Genomic DNA, 4941 nt, shown 5'->3' with positions numbered 1-4941 from the left:
AGGACTATCAATTCTTTTCTTTAATTCATGCCAAAAAATACCATCTATATTGCCTTGATATCAATTGTTCATAGAAGATGATATTATTTATTTTTCATTGCCATAGCCATGTTATTCAATCCAAGCCTATGTATATGTATTTGTTATTGCAGCTTTCTACTTACTGAGTTATAAACTCATTCTAGATTATATCATGTGATGCAGGTGATAAGAAAGAATGAAATGAAATATCAAAGGCGGAAGAAGTCATATATATGGCAAGATAAGGGAAAACTTTTGTCATGGAACACTTATTTTGGTGTAGTAATCATTAGTAGCTATAGGTATCATCTATTATTAAAATAGAATCCAACATATTTGTTGTTGCTTTTGAAATTACTTTGATGATAGTTTTGTGAATTGTTATGTTTAAAAGTTTGTTAATTTTCCCTTTAAAAATGAAATGCTCCCGCGCATGTTATTTATTTAAATTTTATTATCAGGGGAGTGGGGTATTTCATGAGCCTTTAAATTCGCAATCTCCCTAGCTTGATTGTCAATTGTGAGATGTCGCATACGAAGGGCAGCTGGAGCACGAATTCGTGGAGCAGCCATTTCCTATAATAAATCGAGGCAAAATTTCAGAAAAATATTAAAGGATACAAAAATTTGGATGACAACAAAGTTTTTGTGGAATTTTCAATATGAGGAATTCGCAGAACGATTGAAGGAGATAGAATTTGAATTTCTCAAAGAAAATTATGGAAAGGATAAAAGTTTGCTTCAGGTAGAATGCACTAGGCTTTTGTCAAGATTCGTCAAATTTTGTCTATAAAAATCCCAGCGAGATTATGAACTTGGCGACTCTGATACCACTTAAATGTCATGTCTCGGGACCGAGGCGTCGGTGATATCCGACATTGTTTATAAATTTTTAGGAAAACAATTAAGCCTCGTAGAAAATAGCCAAAAACCAATCTTTTTCATAATAAACGTTGTATTTACAAAGACAAAAAAAAATTTACATCAGTAGTGCGGAAGAGAAATACAAAGGAAACACAAAGTTTTGATCATAGTTCTCTTGATGCGTTCACCAGCCCTACAATGTTTCTTGCTCTTCATCATTCACTTGTTCTTCATTCTTATATGGCAAGAGATGTAAAGGTGAGTGCTTTGGAAAACACTCAGTAAGTGGGGGCCGATCGATTACCACATATACATATAATGATAATTTAAAACAAATTTTAAAAGCTTACTCTATCGACTTATCATAACCGAAAAAAACCGAGTCGAAAGCATATCAGAACAGAATCATGATCGAAATGTGGAACAGAGATTATCAGACAATTAAGAATACAACAGATTGGAACAAGCAAAACACTGTTATTCATCAATGGTCAAATTGTCCCCCATATGTCAGTCCTCTAAGGGGTGAGGCCAGAACAAAGTTTTATACCCATCGATAGGGGCTATAGCACAGTTTTATACCAACTGATGGGGGCCAGACAGAATTTACAACCATCGTTCCATATCCAACTCAAATCATAACAGTGTATTACCAAAAATCAGATTTATCAACAGTTCGTATCAGAATTTCGAAAGGACTAAGCATATTCAAAGATCATCGAAGACAGAAGACACAAAATGTATATCGATCGAGATTTTAAAAATATCTTTACACAATTTTAATAAATAATTACACACAAAAACATGTATATCATGATATTCTTACAAAAATTTTAAAATAAAAAGAATTACATAACAAAAACCCACTTACCGAAATTTGAGAGTATGCTTCGAGATTTGCTGAAACTCGGACGTGCGAAGCTTTGCTGAAATTTGAACACATGGTGGACGAACTCAAACAGGACTTCACGAAAATATTGATAACGATTACATTATCCTTCTTCTTCCTTTGATAGCGGTGGCTGAGAGTATTTTCGGATGGAGAGGATGCTGAATTTTGAAGGCTTTTTGGAGTGATATTTATAATATTTTCTCCAGCATATGAGGCCTTATTTATAGGTGCAAGAATGGCTTTTCCTCTCCCATGTGGTCGTCCACTTGATGCCCAAGAAATACCCATAATGTGGTCAAAATATATCCATACTCAAGAGTCACTTTGGTTAACTCAAGTGTCATCTGTTGCACATTAACTTTGTCCAACCCTTTAGCTCCTCTTCTTGGTTAACTCAAGAGTCATCTCTTGCACATTAACTTTGTCCAACCCTTTATCTCATCTTCTTTGTTCTTTAAGGACAAGAAAGGAGGAGCTTCCTTGAGCTAAAATATCGGGTTCATGAGCTGGGGGTTTACTCCTCTGGTGATGACCCTTCGATTAATGCGGTTTTCTTATGGCGTAGATCCCTTTTTGAGTTACTCCTCGAGCTTTTGAGTTACTCCCTCTAGCCATGTTAGTTGAAATTTCAAGTTTATAGTTGAGTTTTATGATTAAAGTCAAAGTTTTGAGATTCATTTCGAGTTTTATTACTTACATGATTTGTTTCGAAATTCTCTAAATTTCGAATCCTCACAAATTTATCATAGTCTTCATAGATGATATTCTGATCTACTCGAGGAGCAAAGAAGAGCACAGTCATCACTTTAGAACGGAACTACCATTGTTGCAAGATAGAAAGTTATTCGCTAAGTTCAACAAGTACGAGTTTTGGATCGAAATAATGGCGTTTTTAGGCCACATTATTTCTAGAGATGGAGTGTAAGTCGATCCAATCAAAGTCAAGGCAGTTAGAGAGTGGCCAGTACCAAAGAGCATAATCGAGATCCTTAGTTTCTTGGGTTTAGTTGGCTACTACCGGAAGTTCATTCAAGGATTATCTTCTATTGCGGTACCCTTGACCGCCTTGATGAAGAAGAATGCGAAATTTATTTGGGGATCAAGCAGCCAAGAGAGTTTCAAGAAGATGAAGCACACATTACTTCAATGCCAGTTTTATCGATGCCATCAGGGTAAGAAGAGTATGTTCTCTATACGGACGCTTTGAAACTTGGTTTTGGAGTAGTCTCGATGCAAAATGACCAAGTGACAGCTTATGTGTCTAGACAGTTGAAGGTTCATGAGAAGAATTACTCAATTCATGACCTCGAGCTCGCAGCAGTAGTATTTGCTCTCAAGATTTGGAGACATTACTTATATGGAGAGAAGTGCACGATTTTCACTTATCATAAAATTTTGAAGTACTTCTTCACCCAAAAAGAGTTAAACATGAGGCAGCCAAGATGGCTAGAGTTGGTAAAGAACTACAACTACGATATTAGCTACCATCCGTGAAAAGCTAATGTAGTTGCGGACGCTTTGAGTAGAAAGACAACATTCATCATGCAGTTGAAAGTTCAAAGACCTTGCAAGCTGAAATTCAGCGATTCGAGCTTGCACTGTACACTAGGAGCGAGTCTCCTAATCTTTCTACTATGACAGTTTGAGACATATAAACCGCGAAGTTCAGGCTTCTGATGAGCAGTTGCAAAAATGGAGGCTGAGAGATGAAGCTAAGGGTCGGAAGCTCTATTCTGAGGAGGATGTCATAGTTCAATACCGAGATCGACTATGGGTTCCTAGTGGCGATTCACTAAGAGAGGTAATCATGAAGGAAGCTCACAATACCACGTACTCCATTAATCCTGTAAGTACGAAGATGTATAAGAACCTGCAATCATTGTATTGGTGGCTGGGCATGAAGCGAGACATCTTGCATTTTGTGTCTGAGTGTTTGACATGCCAGCAAGTTAAGGCAGAGTATCAGAGATCAGCAGGGAAGCTTAAGCCACATCCTATTCCCAAGTTGAAATTGGAAAATATTACGATGGACTTTGTGGTGGGATTTCCAAGGTCTATCAAGAGATATAATACCATTTGGGAGATAGTTGATAATCTTACGAAATCAGCGCATTTTCTACCTATTAAGACGACATTCACCATGACGCGGTAAGAAGAGCTGTATATTCGAGAGATAGTCTATTTGCATAGGATTCCAATGTCTATTGTTTCTTACAGTGATCCGAGGTTCAAAGTTGTTGTTCAGTACATCATTTCATCCTCAAACCGATGGCCAGTCCGAAATGGTGATTTAAATTTTGGAGGATCTACTCCGAGCTTGTGATCGATTTCCAAGGAAGTTGGGAGCCGAAGTTACCTCTCGTGGAGTTCACCTATAAAAATAGCTACTAATCATCTATAGGAATGGCTCCTTATCTGTAACTTTATGGAAGGAAGTGTACATCACCTATTCATCGGGACGAGGTTGGTGAAATAGGAGAATTTAGTCCGGACTTGATCATGCAAACAGCGAGCTAGTGGTCAAAATTCGAGATAGGATGGTGAAGACTGCACAAAGCCGATAAAAGAGCTACGTCGACACTAGCTGGAGTACATAATGTATTCCATATCTTAATGTTGCGAAAGTACATGTCGAATCTTTCCCATGCACTGAATTATGCGAAAGTACATGTCGATTCTTTCACATGCACTGAATTATGAGCCCCTACAGTTGACTCTGAATATGTCGTACGAGGAAAGACCCATATTCTAGATAGGCAAGAAAAAAGACTTCGAAACAAAGTTATTCAGATGGTAAAAGTCAAGTGGCTAAATCATTCAGAGACGGAAGCTACTTAGGAAATTGAGAGGGACATGAAGAGTCGCTACTGAATTTATTCGGTAAGTTCTAGTTTCAAGGGCGAAATTTCATTTAAGCAAGGGAGGAATTGTAAGGTTCAAAATCCGATAATGTAATCCAACTACATGCAAATCTAGGGATAATTGAAAATGACTAATTAAATTATTTTAATTGCATTCTATGAATATGATAGGCATGCTTACATAATTAAAATGTGATTTTATATTAGAATACATATAATTGTATTTTATAAGTTATTCGAAACGCGATCGAGCAACGGAGACCGGGGACCACGAAGGGAAAAATATTTTATTAAATGATTATT

This window comes from Primulina tabacum, chromosome 17, assembly GCF_025594145.1.
Source record: "Primulina tabacum isolate GXHZ01 chromosome 17, ASM2559414v2, whole genome shotgun sequence".
Classification (NCBI taxonomy): Eukaryota; Viridiplantae; Streptophyta; class Magnoliopsida; order Lamiales; family Gesneriaceae; genus Primulina; species Primulina tabacum.
Note: the sequence above shows the minus strand (reverse complement) of the source record.